The 24,265-nt window shown below is 41.4% G+C and overlaps 1 protein-coding gene across 15 annotated transcripts in view; it reads right to left on the reverse strand.

Annotated features, from left to right (window-relative positions):
* Positions 1-329: 329 nt before the first annotated feature.
* LOC116183568 (toll-like receptor 2 type-2) overlaps positions 330-24,265 on the reverse strand; it is a 77,474-nt gene continuing 53,538 nt past the window's right edge. Inside the window, exons 3-8 of one of the 15 annotated variants that reach the window (XM_085578041.1) lie at positions 19,742-19,810; positions 5,572-5,677; positions 4,279-4,436; positions 2,797-2,869; positions 806-916; positions 330-572 (exon numbers count right to left, since the gene is read on the reverse strand). The gene's annotated coding sequence lies outside the window, so the exon portion shown is untranslated. Of the gene's footprint in view, positions 2,870-4,278; positions 4,437-5,571; positions 5,678-8,539; positions 8,576-19,741; positions 19,811-24,265 lie in introns of all 15 variants that reach the window. The other 14 variants (XM_085578040.1, XM_085578045.1, XM_085578038.1 and 11 more) reach the window with 14 other exon arrangements.

The raw sequence follows: 24,265 nt of genomic DNA on the forward strand, positions 1-24,265 counted from the left end.
ATAGGATGATATTCAATGTGAGGATGTCATAATCTCACAAAAACCCTAAACTACTGTAACTTTTAAGTCAAGTCAAAAGAGAAGAATGTTTTGGTGATGCCTCCTAAATGATAAATCTTCAGTACTGCTTACTAGGACTAATATTTGGCATCACTTTCCAGAGTGCTACATTTCTCAAAATGAAACCTAGACAATACAAGTGTGGTCAGGTGAAAGTTGTTGTGAATTTTACTGTTGGTCAGAGAATTATCTATTGCATCTTGCAAGTTTTCAATTAAGTATTTAACTCACTCCTAATTATGTGATGAATAAGCAAAAAATAACATTGCTCAAATATGATTATTTATTAATATTAATAAGCTAATATTTTAGTGTCAGTTGCCACATTAAGTATGATTGCTCTCCTTCACAGAAACAAAAAATGCAAATCTGAATGTTTCTTCAAGACAAGAGCAGCTGAAGAAGTAACTGTTCTAGGAAGAAAGCAGATAATGCTCTCTTTCATCTGCTTCTGAAACTTCCAGCCACCTTCTTGTTTGCATAGCATGTGAAAATACATCTGAGAATGGTTGCTGCAATATAAGAAATGAATGTCAGGAGTCTCAGAATTGTTTAAATGTGAAATAAAAATGTAGATATAAATTCCTCAAAGCCATAGGCTTCTGCTTAGGGCTGGTCAAAATCCCACTATAATTAATATGAATTTAGTGATTTGTTTTAATATCTGCCTTTCATAACCATTGTTCATGTAATATGAGCAAAACCACATTTTTTAATTCTATGGGATATACCCCATTTCTCTTACCAGATCCAGGAAAAGATAAGAGATATTACACGATGAACACGATGCACTTAGCTGTGATTTTATTGTCCCTCCATTTCTGCTGTCCTGTGGAAGGTGCAGAGAAGCTGGTTCCTGTGACAAGGAAAACAATCCAAAATGAGTAGCAACAAGAAGGTAAAAAACTATTATTAAATTAAATGTATATTCACAGGGCTATGGCTTCTATCTAGTCACTTGAAATTTCTGGTTCAGCAGACACCCACCATGTCATCAGTCTGCTCTTTCAGCAATCCAAACACAGGACATCATCACTGATGTAACTGGGTATATGTCATGTAATTGTTCTGGGACAGCATACTCTATAGATTTAACACATGACTCTGTACGTGTTACTGGGTTATTAACAAAAAAGACATTAATCACTGTGACAGAAAACAGCACTATGCTCACTCTCTGAACTGAGACATCAAATAGACCCATTGCTAATTAGGATGATGACAGATAGAAACTAAATTTAAAAGACTGTATTTATTCCTCACTTCTGAAAATTATTCCTCATTGTCCTACCCTATTACTTCTCACAAATCTGGTAGTAAAACTTGAGGCAGCTCTTCTGTGATTCTGCTGAGCAGTTTCTTGTTAACAGACACAATAATGACAAATGAGAGAGAAGAAAGTGGTTATTAAGCTATTAGAAGTTAAATGCACTGTTTGAGCAGATCCAGCATTTATCTAGCTTTAACTTGCTTTTCTAAGTCAGGAATAGAAAATGATACAGAGCAGAAAATGTAAATCATCAATGATGTAACAGTGACCTGTGTGATACCTTGGAAGGGCTTAAGCATACCTTTAGATACCTTTTCTTAACAAAAGAAAGAATACCTTTTCTTAGCAAACCTTTTCTTAACAAAAAAAAAACCCATTGTCCTATCCTGACATAAAAGTTCCATCTTACTTTTCTCACAGCTTTCCAGCATACATTAACCCTCTCTGTTACATAATACTGCATAGGCACTCATGTCTCTGAAAGGATGCAGCAATATTTACCTGCATGTGGATGTGCAGCCAGCAGGAGGATGGGACTGAATACTAAGTTCTATTTTTTTAACTTGTAAGAAATACTCAGCTACACTACTACTGAATTCTTCTTGGTGCCTGTCAAGGGGAAAATGTAAAAAAGGTGAAAGGCAAGCACACTGTGCTTCCAGAGTAATTTGTCACAGGAACTTGACAAACTCTTGTGCAAAGACACCTAGCAGTGGATTAAATTACTCTGGATGATTTATTTTTGGCTTGCCAAAAGAGGAATGAATATGAGGAACCTGACACATACGTGCCTGGAAGGAGCAGACACAGAGACAGAGCTGGATGGAAGAGCTTGCTGGGAGAGCTGCAAATCCAAAAAGAACAGACGTGAGCAAAGCTGCCCTCAAAATCAGATGGTACCAAGAAACAACAAGTGAATCCAGAGAAACAGCTGAGATGAACCTCTTTCCAGAGATAACCCTTTTGTCTCATTGAGTAGACTATTAGAGGTGGCAAGTATTATTTAAAAACAAAATCTTTATTGGGGGGAAAATCTGGAATGTTAAGTTTTTTGCTGTTTTCTGAAATTTGAGGTTTGTATATTTGTTGAGTCATGCTTTGAAACAGTCTTTTATCAAAAGTAGTTATGGTTGGGGGTTTCTAGACAAAATATTTTGATAATGTGCTTTGAATATGTTCCAATAACCATTTCAAAACAAATTACCGCTGACATTTTCAGGAGGTGAAGTGCTGGAAAAGCCCAGCTTTTCCCACAAGTCTTATTTTGCTCTGGAAGAAACTCATGCAGGAATGAAAACATATTTTTCACCAAACTTCAAAAAGCTCATCTGGTAATATGGGGAGTTGACTATTATTTGCGATGGTGATTCATTCATTAAAAAAACTCCACTCAAACAGAAAGAATATCCCACAGGGAAAAATACAGTGTGCGTGTCAGAGGCAATTTGCAGCAGTGACTTTCTCACCTTGGTTAAGTGTTCATAGGAGGAAGTCTGAGCAGAAAAATAACTCTTCAGTCTTTTTGACCACAGACAGTACCTGTTTAGAAATAAAGTACTTGCTAGCATACCTAGTGTATCTTTTTCTGAGGATAGGTATCTTTTCTTCATTTTTCTCACATTGAAATTGGCCTTTTGAAACTGCATACATTTTGCAACTTGGGTTTACTTTCTTTCCGTGACTATGTAAGAAAGAAGTTACAACGTAGTTGAAACTGTAATTCCATTGACTTTGTTTTTATAAGTCAATGTTGAATTAACTGCAGCCTGACAAAAAAAGACGTAACACAAGAAAAATAATTTCTGCCTTCAGCTAACTTAATATATAATTACAACAGTACAGTGAGAAAAAAATACTACAATGGAAGTGCTCAAATAGTCAAACCAACAATGCACAATTTTCTGCATGCAAACACCAAAATCCTTCACAGGTAATCTTGGACTAAAGCTAAGTAAGTGAAAATATCCTCCAATGGGACATTAATAACCAGGTACATTCAGTTTCAAAAGACCCACAAGAAGAACAATTCAAGAAAACTCTTAATGTTTCTCATAGCAATGAAACAGTTACTTAAATGGAAAAATGAAAACTTAAAAAACAAATTGAGTGTAACTTTGACTAAGTATTTGTTTCCCAAAGGCACTCATCTATGTTATATGATGGGTGGACTTTGGTCCCTGTAGTGCAGCATGTTCAGATTCATGCTCAGATTTTAGAGAGTACATGATGTTTTGATTGGAAAGTGGATACAAGGAGATTCCTTCAAACAATAATCAAAATAAAGACATTGACATGAGGAATTTGTTGTGGTTTCACAGGCAGCCCAGACAGTCTAGAAGCTCAGTGACCAAGTCAGGGCTGCTGTTCTTCCCCTCACCAAATTTTCCTGCTGCTGCCCCAGCCTCAGCCTTGTCCAGTCCCAGGCTTCCCCACTGCTCCCTCCCTCCAGTGCCTGTTCCTTCCACCACCATGACTCACTAGAAGGCAAAAACCAACACCAGCACAAGAGTTCAAATTTCTTTTTTTTTTACTTTTTTTCTACTTTAGGGCCAGTCTAGTAAGCTAAATCAGCTAACAGAGTAACCTAGCAAGTGCCGGAGGCAGCAAGGGAGCACGTGGCATGGAGGCGGTGCTGTGGAAGGTGCTCCTGCTCCCTAGGTTGACACCAAGCTCCATCCACTGGAGTCAGCAGTGAGGGTCCCACTGACTCCACCAGGTTCTTGACTGACCCCATGTTTGGTGGGACTCAAATGTGAGGCCCATATTCACTGCACGTGTGCCAGGGCACAGTCATGTCGACAACTGTACGTAGCGGCCAGGCTCCTCTTTGACAGTACACTGGATGCTTCCATCAGGGATCAGTGGAGCTTGTGCCAAATTTTTCATAAGGAATAACCTACGGAAATTCACAAACCTCATATCCTCCTCTTGCCTATAATGTTATTTACCTAGAAGACTGATCCTGAGAGTCTTTTGGCTCGTTCCTGGGTTGTCCACACAGCCAGGTAAGGACTTCAAGATGCAGTAGGAGTTTGGTCACTTTACTTTAGGTCAGAGAAGCCTCTCTGAAACAGATACCATCCTTCATTTCATGGAGAATTTCAAGCTGCAGAAAGTTAGAGACAAGTAAGAATGAGCAGTGGTGGCACCAGTCAAACCCTGAGCTGCACTCAGGATTTATAAACAGGTCCTGTACTCAACTGATGCCTTGCCATGCAGAAGTTTGCTCAAGTCAAGAAAGAGACTGAGTAATACAATGCTACACACTGCAGCACTTTACTAGTTTTTTTTCACACTGAACTGAGGACCTTATTAGTTATGTTAATTAAGAACTAATAGCACATTTCTCATAACAGCTGTTTCTTTCCTGAGTGTCTTACATAAAGTTCACAAGTTTGATATTGCAGCATGCCAAAAAAAGTGAGAAATGCTTTCCCTGCTTTTGAGAAATCTTTCTCTAATGAGGCTAGCCATTTTTCTGCCTAGATGATGAACTGGAAAGGTTTGGTTCTTCTTTTGTTAGAATAAAAGATACCAGAAGCACCCATTCTTCTGGGTTTGAAAGTGGTTATTAGCACATCCGTTCTAACCACTGATAAGATCTCCCATAGTTATTCATAAAGCTGAGGATACCAAGCAATATACAAATGTGCCCACTGGTTTAAATAATTAAGAGGCTGCTGAAGAGGAAGCTACCAAAACAGCTATGAATGTTAATTAGATCAGTAATTACATAGTATAAACCTCAAAGTCAAGGCCTCTTTTCCTCATTTTGCTTTGTCCATTATTTACACCACCAAGATGGTAACCATTAAACCCAGTTTCCACTCCTGCTTGCTCTTTTAAAGATTTATCAAGGATTTTCTGCTTCTAAGAAAATGACACCTATGGCAGCCCTTTTGCGCAAGCCTTCACAGCTCCCTGCATTCAGAGAGGGCAAAGATATGATGACAAATACACAGCACATGCCTATCCCAAAGCTTCTGTGAAACCTCAGGTTCTAATCACAGTAGTCAATTCTAACAACACATTTGTCCAAAGACTTCCAATAAAGTGCTGGTGTTATTATAGAAAGAGGACACACTGCTGTAGATCACACAACACTTGACAAATGTTAACATAAACTGCACACACGCACCCCCACAAGCCCCTTTTTGCATAGGACTATGGAAAGTCTAGAGGGGATGAAGTGGCTCAAGCGCAGAAAGAACCTGGCTGAGCCAAGAAGAGAGTGCACATACCAGCTGTCATTTGACTGCTCAATGTCCCAAGCCTCTCTTCGACAATTCCACTGGCCAGTGTTATCCAAGTAAATCCAGGGTGAAAGCAGCAGCATGGCTCCCACACCTGATATGAATTTACAACTGAATAGGTAAAAGCAACCAACAAAATAAAAAATTATGTTTGCAAACCTTTAAAAAGTGAGTTAAAGGCTCTTTGAGAATGAGAAAGGAGGCACAAACACCCTCTATGGTGACTGTGGTCAGGAAAAAGAAAGAAACCTGGAGACAAGTCTCTGGGTTCTATCTAGCTGTCCTAACAAATGTCTGACTTACCACAAAGTGCAAAAGCCATTCTTCATGCATGGACTGCAACCCTGAACTGTCTCCCCACATGCATCCATGTTTTCCCAGCTGAATGCCCTAGACACTCAGTACTGAGTCACATACATTTGTAACTCCATCCACTTGCAATGGGATTTATTTTATGTGACATGACACAGCTTCAGAAGAAGGGTGCTCCAAGTCACACTCCCCATGCTGTGTCCCAGCAAACACTTTCCCTTGTGGCTACAGCTTAGTTCAGTTTTGAGGCACACTGGTTTCCTTTCTGGAAGCAAAATGCTCCTGTGAACAGGCAGTACAATGGGCATGCTTAAAAACACCTCCTAGAGTGAGAGTCCCAGAGAAAAACATCATGTCTGGATATCATATGGGACACGGCATGAGAGAAGCTAAACTGTTCCCTCAGCAGTGCATATCTTCATGGCCTGAGCTGCAGTCCAGCTCCAAGAGCCACAGAGGTGCAGAAACCTGAGCAGGCATCTCAAGTCCCCAACTCTGGCCTCAAGCAATGACATTAGGTTCTGGACCTTTAAAAGCAGTGTTTTGGAACATAAATATACAGATAGGGTTTTTCTTACCAAGATATAAATTTTTCTTAGAATGGTTACTTTGTTCTTTTATTATCTGTACATGAACTATGCAGGGCATTTGTTTAGGATCTGTAAAAATCTGTTTCCCATAAGCAGCTTGGCATTCTGACTTTATTAACTACAACATTCATTGAGAATGAAAACATTGTACTATCAAACTTTGAGGGAGAACATTGTACTATCAAAAAGAGTCATTATTACTTTAACTTTATCACACTGGGTGATTACAACTGAGATAATTAGAGGCTAATTCGAGAGAAACTGAAGGGGAAATATAAGCAGAGCTAGAAGTTAATCAGAACGTGCCTGTATTTAAATCAGTAGTGGACAGAGTTTAATTTCTAGCAGATTTTTGCAACTCAAATACAGGCATAAGGAGGAAAAACAACATAGAAAAATAAGGGGGAGAGAGGAATGAATTAATGTAGCTTGGAGAAGAGCATGTTTGACCTGCTGGGCAGAAGAGACCTTCTGCATGCATGAGCTCACGTGTGCTGGCCTCTCCCTCCAAAAAACAAAGCATGAGCTCAGCCCCAGGACAAGCAGTGCCTGAGGAAGTCCATACAGACTGTGTTGATACAGGCTTAGCTCACAAGTGCTTCAAGGTGGCAGCCAGTGGCAGACGTCTTTAGGAGGAGCAGGAGGAGAGACTGCCCTTGGCTGTGATGATGAGTTGGAGTGAAGCAATCGGGCAGGGAGATCATAATCTTGCTAGTGGGAAAGTTTTTAAAAAATAATAATTAAAAAAAAAAATAAGAAGAAAAAAAGGAAAATACAGCTGTGATCTTGTTATTAGGGCAAGATGGTAATTCCAGGGCACAGATGAGGTCATCCAAATGCTGTTGGAGGGCATAAATACCCAAGATCCTTCCAGAGAGCATCACAGAGGGAGTGGGAGCAGCCCCTTTCTAAGCTCCCTCACCAAGTACGTACAGAGAGCATGCTGCCTTACTTAGATTCTGAAGCAAACCCTCATCACCTCTCCAGGGATAAAGAGGGACATACCAGCCATGTCATATTCATCAAGCTGTGCTGTTTCCAGCATCCTTGGCAGCTCAAGCATCTCTTCCTACCTCTGTATTAAGGCACATGGGTGTACCTCTTGGCATAACCCACCATAAATATCCAGCAATGGCATCTCCTGTGCCACCACTAATAATTGCCTGCCCCATCATGAGACACAGTAGAGACTAACTCATGGAATACTTCCTTGCTATTGAACAGACCCCTTAGAAACTCTTACTGCCTACCTTTGCAGAGGAGTCCCTCTGCTCCTGCAGGGACTCTCTGAACCTGTGGAGGAGAGGAGGGTTCTGCAGGCACAAATAACACAGCACAAAGCACCACAAGTTGAGCTGGGTTTCACAGGGAATAGGGAAAGCAGGACCATTTTTTCTGCCTCACTGTGATTAGGAAATGTTTAAGAGTATATTTTTTTTGCCACAGCCCTATCAGAAAATCTTCTTAATGGATTGTTTGCTTTGCCAGAACATCATAAAACAGGACACTGTGAAATAAGCCATCACTAATAAAAACAGTCTTATGAAAGGATAATGAAAATTTATGCTAGGGCTTTGGCTTGTATGGCAGCACAGCTAAGAGAAGAATTAAAGCAGTAAACCAGTGCTTGGTACTCCTGATAAGTGATTAAGGCACTTCTTAACTCCTGTTTGCTTCCTCAGATAGTATTTCAAAAGGGGTTCAGTCAGTAGGAGCATTGGTGCTTCAGTTATGGGAGGGTGAACCTTGTCTGCTGTCCATCATCCCAGACTCTGCCCTAGGAAAAGCACCCCCATCTTCTATTGGCATCCTGTATTCCATCATGCATTCTCCCAATTAATGAGCAAAGTTAATTGAAAGACAGAACATCCTTGATTCCACTGCAAGGAGAGTCAGAAATAGACTTGAACAGGGAGGGAATCAGGCACTCATTACTTAGAGACCCAAGCCCCAGTAGTCTCCTTTCTCCAGAAAAAAAGCCTTAGAGACCCAAGCCCCAGTAGTCTCCTTTCTCCAGAAAAAAAGCCTTCCTGTGCATATCTGCTGTGACCGACCTGTGACGTGGGATTTTGCCAACTGCTTGACATTGCCTAAAAGACAAAAAGAGTGAGGGCATGAACTGACACAGAAGTACTAGACACACTAATGTCTGGCAACTACCCCACCTCCATTTTCCTCCTTCCTATTTAATAGGCCCTTTAGGGAGGTTTATTGCTGATCTATGCTAGAAAATTACTCATATAATTGAAACATCAGTGAAATATTGTTTCCCCAATATAGCTTTTTCTTTGGGAACTTCTGGATGCAATTACCCCTTGTGACTAATAAAAACAAAGGCTTAATCACAAATACATGGTTAGAAATGTAATTTTATGAAAAAACATAAAATGACTGTTGTCTCAGCATTTCATATCAAATGGACTGTCCTTCCTGGGAGTCTCCAAAGGAATGTAAGGAGTAGAAATGGGGTAGGAATGACAGGAGCTAATTATCTTCTCCTCAGGATTCCTCAGAATTTTGGCTGAATAAGCCTTTCAGATCTGTCAGGACAGTCCTCAGATACTTCTAAGAGTTTCAGAATAATCTGAAATGCAAGGCACCTTCAAACCCACCAGAAATTCAGGACATGAGCCTCTGCCTGATGCAAGTCTGCTGGCACCTTTGTCTCACTGCCATCCCCATTCCCCATCCCCTTTCCATATGAGAAGGAGCTGGATTACAGCATGACCAAGGGAGCTGCTTGGCATTTGTCCTTGGTTTTCAGTAGGGAATGGCAATTCACAGAAAAACTACTCTGAAAAGGTTTGATTGGGCCATTTCCACTTTGCAATTTTTTATGAAATCCGGTTGATTTTATATATATTTCTATGTACACATAACAAATATTCTACATACACAGAAATGTAAAGGCAGTGAGGAGAGTGAATACCGAGTTTTGAATCCCTATAAAATCCCCAAATTGCTCATTTTTAATCCCTTGTGTTATACTAAAATGAATAAAACTGCTTTACAGTTCCACTAGCTGAGAAATAAGTGTTACTAGCAAAATATGATCAGGCTCAATATTTTTCAAACCTCCACCAAAAACCAATCATAAGGTACTAAGAATTTCTTTTTCACTGAAGTTAAACAATTAGCATTCAAACAATTCTAAAAAGTGGTCTAAAAATTGAAGGATCTGGTGCTCAGCTGTCAGCACATCCGAGTCCTGAGCTTATAAAATGAATAAATCCTGCTGTCCCCATCTACAGGAAAGAGGATTCAATACAAACAGCATAATATTGTCCACATTCAGTGGAATGGAACAGAATTCCCACATAGCATCATCAAAATGTTTATTTTTATTCATTTAGAGAGTTTAAATATAATTCACTAATATTAAGATATTAAAATAATAATTTAAGAACCCTAAATCCCCTGTGAGATCACCAGAGTCTACACATCAGAAGTGACATTCTTTCCTTGCAAAAGCCAAAGCAGAACTGGATGACATGGGAACCACCAGAAAACTTGGATTGCAGTTATCATGTCACCGCATATGTCCATTCATAAATGGCTCCTGTGTTTGCAAGAGGGCAAAGCTGTCTCCTAGCTCTGAGCACCACAAATACAGAGGAAGGCCAGATACAGCCTGACACTTTGCAGCAGATGCTTTCCTTTAAAGTACCATGCAGCACATTCACACTGGGTTTTTAATTATTAACTACCAATAGAGCTTAATTGTACTAAAGTTGAAATCAACATACTACCAGTATTGAAGCAATTTTGGTGTTTCGTTAGTTTTCAGACAACATCACTGTAAGCACTGGCATCAGCTTCAGTATAAGCAGAATGCACATTTCTATATGTTCTCTAAATTAAATATGTATGAAAGTCTGAGAACCACAATGACAATTACTGCACCTTGGAACGAGACTTGGAATATTTAGTCTGGCAGAGTTCAAAAGACTTTTCAGCTGGGAGCAGCTTTAGCTTGGTTAGCACAAGAATGGATTGATTGCAATTCATAACTTGGAATATGGATTAATGCAATATTCATGGAAAACTGCATGTGCATAGCTCCATATGGCCCGTGAAGCTCTGAAAGCATTTTGCTTCAGGGAAAAATCATGTCACCAGAATGCATTTGCCTTTACTGTGTCCAAGTTAGGAAGGAAGGAAGCTATTTTCCTTGCTTAGCTGGTATGCAGATTGTAGAGTCTAAAACTCCCTTCGCCCCTACCCAAGGAGGCTGGAAGAGACCTCTTTTCCTAAAGCAGTAGGTTGGGTTTGACTGCCTCCTTATTTGTACCCTGCAGATCACAAGATGCAATATCTCTGTCTAGAACATCCTACCAAATCCTCTAAGATAACTCTCAAGATCAGACTGTCAATATAGACAACAATCAGGACCTACTCACAGTCCAGGTGGACTCTTGACAGTAAAAAGACCACCACAGACCAAACACACCTGTCTGCTTTGTACATTATGAATTAAAAATTTGGCTACTGAATCAGACACCAGGTACACTCAGACTCAGGCATATGAGATGAACGCAAAGAGACAGACTGCAACATTCACGATTTTCTATCAAAGACTGAAGAGAGCATTACAACCTCCCTCATGCTGAGTACCAGGGAAAAGCCAGCCAAACTACACAATTACTTATTTGGCATCTGCTTTCTTGTTCTGGTGCTACTGAAGATCATAAAGTCAAGACTGAACAGCGTATCTGGCAAATCTCAGTTGGGGAGTCAAAACAGGGGGACAAAAAAAGATGTGATGTCGAATTGCTCTCCTAAATGGGTCTTTATTTTTCACATGGCTTAGTTTCAAAGCAGTTCAGAAAAATATTTTTTTAAAGTAGTAACTGTCCTAGATCACAGAATGATTGCTGTGGGAAGAGACCTCTGGAGGTCATCTTGTCCAACCCCACTGCTCAAATAGGGCCACCTAGAGCTGGTTGCCCATGGCCTTGTCCAGTATGTTTTGAATATACCTCTGAGGATGAAGATTTCACAGCCCCTTTGGGCAAACTCTGCCAGTGCTTATTCACTCTCACAATAGAAGAGTTTCTTTTTATGTTCACACAGCACCTCGTGTTTCGGTTTGTGACCCTTGCCTCTGGTCCTGTCACTGGGCACCACTGTAGAAAGCTTGTCTGTGTTCTATAGACTTTCCCTTCAAGTATTGATGAGATCCTCTTCAAAGCTTTTCTTCTCCAGGCTGAACAGTGGCAGCAGCTCTTTAAGCCATTTCTCACAGGAGAGTTCCAATCCTTTCATCATCTTCATGATCCTTTGCTGGACTCTCTTTTGGTGTATCCATTACTTCTTTGTACCAGAGATCCCAGAGCTGGACACAGAACTCATGGTGAGGCCTAAGCAGCATTGACTAGAGGAGAAGGATCATCCCCTTGACCTGCTGGCAATACCACTCCTAATGCAGCCTGGGGTACATTTCGTTGTCTTTGCCACAAGCACACACTGACAACTCCCCAAGCTGCTTTACATCTGGGTAGCCCACAACATGTACCACTTCCCAGGGGCTTTCCCCAGGTGCAGGTATTTGCACTTCCCTGGCTGAACTTTGTGAGGCTCCTAGATAAAAGATTCTTTGCAAAGATACTGCTGTTGAAAGGAGTAGCCTTCACTTACTTTGCAGATTTGGGTTGCTCTGGTTGACTTCATGCACAGAAATTGTTTTTCTTCCATAGGCTGAAATACTGCAGGTACACGAGCATGAGCCATGAATGTTACATTTGAAGTAATACTCTCCTGAAAAGGAATATACCCCTGCAGGATGACCTTGCAAAAAAGTCAGAGTGAAATTCCTTAAACTCAAATTGAGCCAGGATACTGAAGCATGATGCAGGTTATCCACCTCGCCCTGTAAAGATCTCAATTAGAAATGTCTTTGGGAGATAAGGCTTGAGCAACAGATCACCTCCTGCTGCTCAGCAAGGAGATGCTGCTCTGCAGCACCTGTAGCTCATTCCATGCTTGCATGTGCACAAACCAAGAATCTCAGCCCTTCCAAGAGACATTGACCTGCAAAGTACTGTGATAAAAGGCAGGGAGACAGCCAATGCACTTTCCAGGCATGTATTTGTGGGAGATAGTTATGGTGGTCTAGTTCCCACATATTCATTTCTGCAAGAAGCGTTGTGCTAAACATACATTCAAAGACTTATTATAGACATTGTACTTTCCAATGGACAATCCCTTTTAAAGACTTGACTTCCCTTTGCACTGTTGAAATTTGGTTTTTTTCCCCTAGACTGGTTTCACAGGACACACAGTGCACTTTTACATCTTTCCCTAGTGTAATTTAATCTCTTCCTACTTTCCTGTACTATCTGATGAAGTGGTAGCACACTGGGAGCACCCATTGGTTCAGCAGGGACTGTGATCTAACTTACAAATTTCTGGCAAAACCACAGTGTAACTCAGGGAAACAGGCGTGTGCTTAAAGCACCTTGTGAAACTTGTTAGAAATCACACTAGCTATTACAAGAAGGAAGGTGCAATTACTGATATCTGATTTCTGAAAATTTGGAGGAGCATTGCCCATAGTGAAAAAAAAAATCAGTGAAAAAATCCCCAAGTTTGTGCCTTCAGGGGGTTAGCAATTCAGTTCTAGGTGTTCAGTGCTCAAGGCTGATGCTTTCTTGAAGTTCTTTTCCAGAGTCTAAAAAGGGTTTGGGGGAAATAAATCTCAAATTTCAGAACTCCTGTTTCATGTCAGTGTTTACAAGTTGTACATTTGCAGCCTTCTCAGAATAGCAAACCTTCAGCCTTTCACATGATGCTCCTGAAAACACACTTCTTGACAATTTGTTTTTCAGCAACATCCCTGGCTGGTAGGGGCTGCACAACATCACTTTATTATGCTCTTCAAGTTGATAGTTTTCCCTGCCACATGGCCTCTAACACATACTGCAATGATCTAGGATCTGGCAGATTGGATTTGGGGAGACAAAATGATCAGACTTGCTGCTAAATTGTGTTTCAACTTGTGTGCCTTTTCATTCAATGCATGGCAAGGTTTCAAAGCATTTTTAAAAACTAGAGTCTCTCCAGAATCCATGGATTAACAAAATGTTGTGTCTTATCTTCTCAGAACAAGTCTACAATTACAAGCACTGCCTCATGTGATTATATTTCACAAATAAATAATTAATCCTTCTAGAAGGCAAAGTCAAGGCTTTCCTCTCCACAACCAAAAAAATTTAAAAATTACATTAGAGACTGTGCTGTCTTCTTACAGTGATTTTCCCTGCACTCAGGTAATTCTTGCTCATGGAGTTCTTGTGGTCTTCTGCACATCACACTTCTGATTAATTCCCTTTCCTAACTTCTTGAGAGCTCTCCAGGTAGGTCAGGGCCATGTGAGATTGTGACAGAAGATCCAGAGCTGGCAGAAAAAGAGCGAGAGGCTTCTGGGAGCTACAGAGTGAAAGCACCCATCTGATCTCCACCTGCAGCTAAGAAACTAGAGAACCCTTCCCTCATATACTTTAACCTCTATTTCATTGTCAAAGTCACACGAAGAGCCTGCCTCTGTGGTACTTATATCTGATTCAGAAAGCAAAAAGGTCACTGAAAAGCATCAATATCACCTTCACACAAGACACAGATAATACAGCCTGAAGCACGCTCTCTCTCTCTTGCTCTCTACCACCCAGAAATTCAGCCAAATGAAAAGCAAAGCCTTCCCTCCAGGAAAACCAAACAAAAGCCATGTGTCTTGAACCCTCTTTATGTCCAGACAGGCATAGGGAGTTTGCCAGAGCAAACAAGTTCCAGAGTCAAAGGATTTCCGCTGAGAGCTCTCTGCAACCAGTCCTCCTCAGACCGGCCCCGCACTCCCCAGCCAGCTCTTGCTGCTCAAACCGCGGCAAAGAGGCCTCCCATTACAATGACACATTTGACAGCTTTGCCAAGAGCACTTGGGGAAGTGCCAAAGAAAGAAGCAGTGTGCTTTCCTGAAAAAAGCAGACACTCTGGGGAGGAATACTTGAAATACTCCTTCTAGTAAACCAGAATGGTTGAGCGCCCACGCAGAGCAGCACTTGGGCCGCTATCCCAAGGGAGAGCAGAGAACAAGCTCCACCAGGTTTCTCCCTCTCCAGAACATGCCCCATTCCCAGTAGTATTCAAAGCATCTGCACTGAAAAGTGGCCATCTCCTTCTATGCTTGGGTTCACTTTGAAGACATCCTTTGCTGCTGAATTTCAGCCTGATAATCTGCATTTGCCTTTGCCCCAGTCAGGCATGGTTCAGAGCACTGCTGTTCAACACTGGGCTTTCACTAGGCCTCCTCATTACCTAAATGCAAGTCTTAAGCCTGGTTCCAGCTGCTCCTGTGGGGAGAAGTTCCACAGCCACCAAGATCTCACAGTCCACATGAAAAAGCGCTGTGAGAAAAATAGAGATGTTCTTGAGAGAACACAGAATTTGGGCAGCATCATCAGGGAGATTTACACTGTGCTGAATGATACAAAGATAGCCATTTGACTCCAAAGCAAATATCACCCTGAATCACCAACCTTGGGTAAGGGGTCAAGATAATTATACTTTTATATCTCTAGACAGAGACAGAAGCCACAGCCTTGTTCAGATTTTCCTGCTGTAGGGAAAACACCAAGGAGGAGAGAATGTCATTGCAAGCACGAGAGCTCTTCCTCCCACAGCCCACAGTGACAGGATGCTTCCCAGAGGCAGAGCTTTAAGGGACTTACACAGCAAAGTAGAACACCTGCACATATGAGTATGGGTGTGTGGAATGAGTGTGTGAAATGTGTGCATCATAAGGTCTCCAGTATATTCATCTGAGGCATCATTCAACTTCTAAATTTGTATCTTGCAGAAAGATTTTAATAGCATGACATAATCTAAGTCATGTACAAGCTCTGTTTTTAAGACGTTTGACTTCTGTCTGGTTTACACAGCTCCCTCTGATTTTACACAAAGGCAAGCATAATGGAAGGCTCTTCTTCCATTGTTTTTATGTGCCATATCCTTTCTTTCTGTTTTTCTTTAAAACACGTTGGGTTTTTTATTTAATGCAGGATTGTGCATCCAGTGCCTTGCAGATGGAATGCATAATTGAACATTATACTCCACTCTTGAGAGGCACACCATAAAATTAATATTTGAACCATATTCTTGCTGATCCAGGGCAGAGAGCAAAATAACACAAAGAAAATATTCTAAAGCAAATGGTAGCCTTTCTGCAGAATACTTTCCAGACATTAGCATAGTAAGAGAAATACTTACCATTAATACAAGGCGAGGTTTCACTCACAGACACAATTATACTGTGCTAGGTTGCTTTGGGTAATATTACAATTAAGAAGTTGGAGTGGGATGATGAGGAGAAAACTAGGAGTGAGAAAAGACAAGATTTCAAGCAATGGTCCCTGTCCCCTCTCTTACCTCCCAACACACACACACAACTGTGCAGTGGGGAAACGCAGAGCAAGAAACTGTAAGAGATGAAACCACATTGCAAATGGAATCACAGTGGGGTCAGTGTTTCACAGCATGGAGGCCCTGGCTTCATGAAAGGCATTTGAAATGCTTAGGACAAAAGATGATGAGTAACGTTTGATGCAGTACTACTGTAAAGCCAAGGGAAAACAAAAAAGAAAAAAAAAAGTTCTAAACTCTATTTAAGAAATAAACAAGGCCAGGGGAAACAGAAAGGGGATGGCCATTACTAATCAACTACTTCTGTCATTACCACAGCCATGGAACTAAGATACGAATTTGGAGTAAAAAGCACCTCATATGGGGGTGTTTTGCCCTGGGATACTGGGGTGAACAAAGACATGTCAAGTCATTAAAATCTGTGCTGATGCCAGACAGTCTCAGATTTCAGAGTTAGGATCCAGAGTTTCCAATTATGTTCAAAACTATTTCTAGACATAGAAAAATGAGTTTTAACTTTACCAAAGGAGCACTGATGCCTGACCTTAATACCTGTTGGCATCCAAACCCACCCGAGTTCTGTATAAGCTGTGTTTGTGTGCATTACTGGGACTCTAATTTTCATTTTTACCAGATGGTAAGGTTTTCCTTAATTAAGATGTTGAATTTTGGTGATGGTGACTGCGAAAGCACACCTTCAAAAGCATATAGCATGCAAATAGCATTGTTTTACAGTTGTAAACACAGCTTAAAATTATGGATGAAATGGAAATTTGCTTTTTTAACTGGGCTGATAGTTCTGCATTGCAAAAATGGACAAGGAACAAAGAGAAAATGCATTATTTCATCCTCAGAAATAGCTAAGGTGCATAACCATGACTTGCAATCACCAGAGTAATTAACGCTAGAAAAGTTTGAGACAACAGGTACACTTACAGTACCACATCTGCAGCTCAGATGTTTATTAGTCACAACTTGACATTAAAAGACCTTCTAATTGGCAAGGATTTATTCCCTCTGATCTCAGGAAGTTTATAATTGCAAGGGCCATAGACACAACATGAATAACGCCTAAGTCTTCCACCTTCCTAATGGGTTACAGAAAGCATGCACTTTGGTGCAGAGAGCAGGGTGGCAGTGAATAAAAAGCAGGTGAGCTCCCCTCTCTGGTCTACAGGAAAAAAAGAGCCCCCCTCAATGCCCAGAGTAGACATAAAACCTAATTTTTATATACAGCTTTGGTTAATTCTCTAATTTTTTGATTCTCTCCAGTGACCAGCGGTCAAGTGTGCCCGACACGCTCTGGGTTTCTTCGCTCCCCGCGGGAGCAGCCAGCACCCTGGTGGTGCTGCCGCGGCTGGGGTGGGACACCTGCCTCCAGCCTGCGGCACTGGGCTGCAGCAGCTTAGGGCACAGGTGTCCCAGGAACGTGGCACTGGGTCACACCACACACATGTGCTGCCCCTGAGCACACACACGGTGCTGGCCACACACACAGCCGTGACGGGACAGCGCAGCGGCACCAGTTTGTCACCACAAGCCCATCATTTCCCTCACTTGTCCTGGCTCGGCCACCACGGCTCAGGGAGGAAGTACCGTCTCTGTTGTGATGCCAGGGATGTTCTGGCAAGAAGTATTTCCAGAAAGCTGCACACTTGAGAAGGCACTTTAAAAGCCCAGACCTCTTTGTTTAAACTCCGATTGAAGACAGACCCATAAGCTCTTTATATTATTTATTAGTTATTGTCTTATTTAATCCCCTTTGGAAAGGCAACAATAGAGGAGTTACAATTCTCTACTTTTTTTCCAAGCTAGTGGTGTTATTCCTTAACTTAAAAGCTGAAAGCAGACCATACCATACACTTAACTACCAGCACAGCTGGGCTACTGTTATCCACCTCATTTGCCCCATTCCTGACTCACTAACAGTCACCATTAGTGATGTGCTGGTCCCCAGCACATCACTGGGGATCACAGATCTTTGCCCAACTACCTGAGCTCAGTGGATGCATCCCTACCCTCATGCAGAAGTGTACTTTTCCTGATCACTCTTGACTACAAGCATTTCGGAGCTAGGAAAAAGCCCCTGGTAGACTGCAAGGATCTCACCCCATGTGTACACCACACTACTTTCAAATTCTCACTTCCAAGCCAGCCCACAAAGGAAAATCTGGAGTAGAAAGGGGCACTTGCAAAAGGGAAGAAGAAGATGGTTGCCAACCTAAGAGTGATCCACTTACAACTGAGGAGCACCAACACTCCCAACAACTTTAGAAAGACTGGGTGAGGAGCAGGCTTCTGTTTTTCAGATCAGGTTTCTCAGTAAAAACAAACACACTAAAAAAAAAAAAAAAAAAACACAATATCCTCATTCTCTCCTGCTAGGTAAAATCCTATTAAAGAAGTAGATTAAACAAATAGAAAGATCAACAGACTTCAGTCTCACTTCCACACTGAAGCAAACTGCCCTCAGATAAAAGGTTATTTTAGGTACCCCTGCTGAAGTTTCTGTTTTGAAGAGATATTTGTTTTCTGGGAAGATATACATAAGAGTCAGACTGCACCCTGAAATCTGATTTTAATCCTTTAATGGTGGGATGGGCATCTGGAGTGTATATGAGCAACAGCTAGCCTCCAGTTCAGCCTGTAAAAACTTTTTATGAGGGTTAGCAACTTTCCCAATATTTCTCATGTTAGAATAAATTAACTTAACTGTGCATGGAAGATAAAAATATATATGACTGAAACAAAAAGTTGAGCTAAAAATAGCACTACAATTGCATTGATTGTAGTGAGGAAAAGGAAACCTGGTGGGGGGAGGATAAATATATTTAACAGCTGTCTCAACATAATGTCAGATCTATTCAAGATTTCCAAAATGGTCTTTGACAAGCCTTGACTCATTGGCTAGGACTGGAAAGGGTATTGAGGGTGGACTATTTCTTGTGATTTATATATGAGACCACTGTGACTAGTTTGAAAAACCTGCTTACAAGTGCAGTAAATTAAAACAGAAGCCTACATAAGATACGTAACTTACAGACAAAAGGCTTAAAACATTCTTCAGTCTGAATCACCAGTGTGGTTTGCAAAGGGAAATCAGCTTCAAGAATTTCTGCTAGCCAAAGATGTAATCTCCAGTATTTAGAAGAATCTTCTATTAGCACACTTTGAAAACTAAAACTGAAACTCATGCAGTTATACCATGCTTTCAAAGGCATAGCACTTAGTCTCTGTATCAAAAATTGCAGAAGTTATCAGTAGTTCAGAGCTCACACCACATCATGTAGTAGTCTCATATATCAAAAAGTTTGCATGGTGCATACAGCAACCTCCACACAAGTGCAGTTTAAAAAACACCCAATTTTGCATGTGCAGAAGAGTGGAAAATGAAACCATGTGCATTTGATCAAAGATGGGCATGTTGGCCTTCCCCTTAGCTCTGAGAGATAATTGCCCAAATTTTCACATAGAATTTGAACATTACTTAATTCATCAACAGAGCCGTGCACAGGCTGTACCACAAAGAAAACACTTCAGACATCTTCCCAGGAAGTGAAAATCCCACAGACAGAGGTGCTGTGCATAAGAAGTGTATTACTTTCACAGATCGAAGAGAAGTCAGATTGTGATCTTCCTTAAAACCCTGGTTTTCCCTCTCCCTTCAGGCAGATACATTCCCCTACAGAAGCCAAGAAATTACTGAACAAAGGTTCAGTCCAACTCCCACAGCACTCTCCAAGCCCCATGAGTAAATCAATACAGGCAACTCCTTTGGCTTCTACCAAAATGTCTGCAGAGGTATGTGATCGACACCAAATAGTTCTGAAAAGGCACAATACCTTTACTGTGAAGCTCTAGCACCGGTTTGGATGTTCAGTACAACTGGATACAAAGAAGGGCCACTTCTCCTTGGAATGAAACACAGAATTTGAGATTAGGTCAAAAATCCACTTTAGATCCCCTATGGCATGGTAGAGTAATAGCTAGTGGCATCTTATGAGAGAACATACTGGGGAAAATGGCATCCTAAAGACAGGCTTTGCTTGCCATTACCTCTTTGTGATGCCAGCTGGTGATGTGTAAAACACCCACCTCAAATGATATATGGGCATTCAGGAGCCAAAACTCTCCCATGACACTTACCTTCCAGACCATATGATGACCTTTGTGTCACCAAGCAAATTTAAGGGATCAAAATCCAACCTCCAGAGACTTCTACACAGCGTTTTAATGCCCCTTTTCAGTGATGGGGATTTATTAGCTGTTGTTTGTGGAGGAATGACCGGGACAGAGCCCCTGATATTTTTAATGAGGGCTTGACAGCTCATCTTTGTTTAAATAGAGTTAGTTAATACACTCTGCATATAACAGCCAAGAAGGCTACATTGAAGGGCTGGAGAAAAAGGCAGTAACCCCAAAAGAAAAAGAAGAAATTAATAAGCAAGAGAGGGACCTGAGACTTCCATCCTCTTCATTACCTCCTGTTACACAGGTCAAAACAAAACACAATGTTTCAGCCACTTCTTATCTGATGTGACTATTGCTATTAGAATAAAATATTTTCTTGAGTATATCTACTCCCATGTGCCTTGCACAACTACAGTCAAATAGATTTCTGTATTAAACCTTGGGGTAAAAGGTCCCTGTCCAGTAGGGACTCCTCCCTTGCTCCACAGAAACTACCCAAGATATCACTTCCAAATTTGTGGGGTTATGATTGCCTATAGCAACTTCTCCCCTTCTTTTGCGTCACTTAAAATGAAGCAGCCTTATTTTGAATTCCCATACAAACCTAGCTTCAAGTCAGCACAGCTCCACCAGAGAAGCATTGTTGGAAGATGCAAAGTGCCTTTTATCTGCTAGACTGCCTACATGTTGAGCTGAAACAATGGGTCAATTATCCCAGCACTATGTTCTTCTTGGGCTGAAAGAGGATAGTAAGTTGAGATCTCATCAATCACTCCAGCTCCTATTGCTCCTGCAGAGAGAATTGTTATGACAACAGGAGGCTGAAACTCAGGTTTATTGTAACCGAACAGATGGATTCCAAAAGTCTGGGACATTCTTGCAATGGAAAAACTGATGAATTACAGAAGAAAAAACATATGCCACTTATTTAACTTTCTGATTTTCTTTGATTCATTACTAGGACAACCAAACAAATTTTAAAAGAAAAAAAAAAAAAGGAAAGAAATAAAATAGCAAACAGCAATGTCATTATTGTTTCTATATTTCATACAGTAGTGATGTCTTCTGCACCAGCACATCACCTGCCCTTTGACCTTCCTACCTCAAATCCCTAGATGGAACCCTGATTTCTGAAAGAGGTGGGGCTTACATAGTGCTAGAGGAAGCATCTCAAGTTCCACTCCCTATTCTTTTTTTCTCTACTGCTCAATGGTGTAAATATTTCACAGAAGGGTAGCAGCCAAGAGACTACATTTTTATATGAAGATTGCCAGCTAAACAGGGGACAGAACCGAAAGCAGTGCTCCCACAGCTAACAGCAGCTGCCAGAACATCCACACTCTCTGGACAGAGGGAGACAGGGGAGACTAGAGATGGTGTGCAATCCCACAGCATGGGATTACAGCAGGGAATGTAGGACACTTGGTAGGAAAGCAGGTTACACTGCTCAGGAACAGATCTCGTACACAATTGCAGTAAAAATTTCCCTCTCCCCCACAACAAAATAGAAGAGAAACACTTCTGAAGATGCATTTTAATGGGAGAATGCATGCCTCGTGGCTGTGTAAAACAGCAAAAAAACAGATTCTGGATCGAACCTTTCCTCTGCGTGTGTGTGCACTTGCACATGCCTGTACACAGCCAAAATACACACTCACCCACAGAACCCAAACGTGAGTGTGAGGACACAGAATGCAGTCCACACTTCATGTTCACTCACACAGGGGAACAGTTAAACACAGCAATCACTGCAAGTATATCCATGCATATGCACACAGACAAAACCTGGGATTTCCAGCAAAGCTCGAGCAATTCAGTGTAATAAAAAAGGGCTCCTTGCAGCAAAGCACTTAACAAATGGCAGATTGTATCCAAAGGGTGCCATTACCCAAGCGAGCTGTGGGATTTGGCTGGAGCACAAACAAATGGCCTGAAGATTTGTCAGGGTAAGGACTGCATTTAGCACAATCAGAAGGCTTCATCTCCTTTGAAGCTCTATATATTTCATTCCCAAAGCAGATGAAGCTGCAATATTTCTCCATACTTTAAAAGTAAAATTTTTGTGAGAGGAATCTAATTTCTGAAAACTATCGTATCCCCCCCAGTATTTTCTCAGTCATGTTATCCTCTCAGGCCCACTAGCAAAAAAATAAACATCTTTCATTTTAATGTCATTTTGTTATTCATTATCTTCTTACATACCAACCAGGGAAAACTGAAAAATCTAACAAGAGACAACACTAATTTTCTGTTTTAAATGGCCAGTACAGACAAATAATGGCTCTGACATTGGCTACCTTCTAGAAATCACCTTTTCACTTTCCCCTATAACCCATAATTTGAAGTATTTGCAATTCCTCTTTGTCTTAAATAAAATATATTTACAATATTTTTTATATTCTAAGATCTTAGAATTCCTCCTGGACTACAGCTCACACATCACTTGAGTCAGACTCTGATGGAGCATCAATTTCTGATTACAGTCTGGCAAAGTAAATATTAGAAAATTGGAATTCCAAGGAAAAGTACATTTCATGTTTTGTCATGTTGTTATGATGAGAAAGACAGGCTTTTAGCTTGATTGTTTTGTTTTTACTAAGGGATGCTTAGTGCTGTGTTTTATGTGCTCCCAGAATATGAGCCTGTGTACTCATAATGTTCCAAAACCTCAAAACCCACAGTCAATTATACTGCTCCAGAATCTAGGTGTCCAGACTCCTTACCACCAGTTTCTCCAGCAGAGGTACTGCCGGCTCCATCTGTCCCACACAGCCACACTCCTTGTGGCTTTGAAAATTCACTGACTCTTAGAATACTTGAGGTTGGAAGAGACCTGGATGTCACCTGGTCCAACCCACTGATCAAACAGGCACAGTCAGTTGCCCAGGACCATGTCCAGTCAGGATTTTAATATCTCCAAAGACAGAGACTCTACAACCCCTCTGAGCAAACTGTCAGTGCTTGACCACCCTCACACTGAAAAAGTTTTCTGTTTTGTTTAGACACCTCCTCCTGTTTGTGTCTATTGCTTCCAGTTCTGTCATTGAGCACCACTAGAAAGAGCTTGACTCCGTCCTCTTTTCACCCTCCCTTTAGGTGTTTATAAACGTTGCTGAGATCCTCCCAAACCTTCTCTTCTCCAGGCTCAACAGTCACAGTTCTCTCAGCTCTTCCTCATAGGAGGGATTCTCCGATCCTTTTATCATCTTTGTGGCCCTCTCAGGGGGGCTCTCTCAGGTAAATTCACATCTTGCTTTTGTTGGGGAGCCCAAAACTGGACACAGCACTTCAGGCCTCACTGGTACTAAGTACAGGGACAGGATCACCTTCCTTCACCTGCTGGCCGCCTCTCTCCTAACAGCCCAGGGTATTTGTTAGCCTTCCTTGCCACAGCACTGCTGGACCACAGTCAGCTTGGTGCTTGCCATGAGCCCCAGGTCCCAAGGTACCTTCCAGATGGTCAATCTCCATTATGCACTGCTGCCCTGGGTTGTTTGTCATCAGGTGCAGGACTTTGCATTTTGTTTTCATGAACATCATGCGAGTGTTATAGCCCATTGATCCAGGTTATCAAGGTCTCTTTGAATGACAGCACAACCATCTGGCCTCTCTCACTCCTGAGTTTTGCGTCACCTGACATGATGATAAATTTTATTTCAAACTTGATAAGGGCTCACTCTGTATCAGTGACCAGGTCATTACTGAAGAGGTTAAACAGAATTGGCCCAGAAGACCTGGATGAGGAAGGCACTGAAAACCTCAGGTATTTCTGAGGTGTCCTTGTCACCAAGTCCTCTGCCCTGTCCAGAAGCAGAGCCACATTTTTCCTTGTCTCCCATTTATTGCCAATGTACTTGTAATAGCCCTTTCTTTCATGTCCTTTGTCAGAGTCAATTCCAGGTAGGCTTTGGATATTCTAACCCCATCCCTGCATGCTTGGACATCATCTCTGTGCCTCTTGAGTTACTGTTTTCACCTCATGCATGCTGCTGTGTTTGAATTTAGTTAAAAGCAACTTGTTCTTCAGTGCAGGCGTCTTAGCAGCTGCCTTTGCTTGGTTTTCCTGCTCAGGTTGATGGACTGCTCTTGAACGTGGAGAACCTAGGAAAAAACCTAGCAGATCTCCCAGACACCTCATCGCTCTGGGTTCATAACCCATGGGATCTTCCAAACAA

Source organism: Lonchura striata, chromosome 4 (assembly GCF_050655825.1).
Source record: "Lonchura striata isolate lonStrDom1 chromosome 4, ASM5065582v1, whole genome shotgun sequence".
Lineage (NCBI taxonomy): Eukaryota > Metazoa > Chordata > Aves > Passeriformes > Estrildidae > Lonchura > Lonchura striata.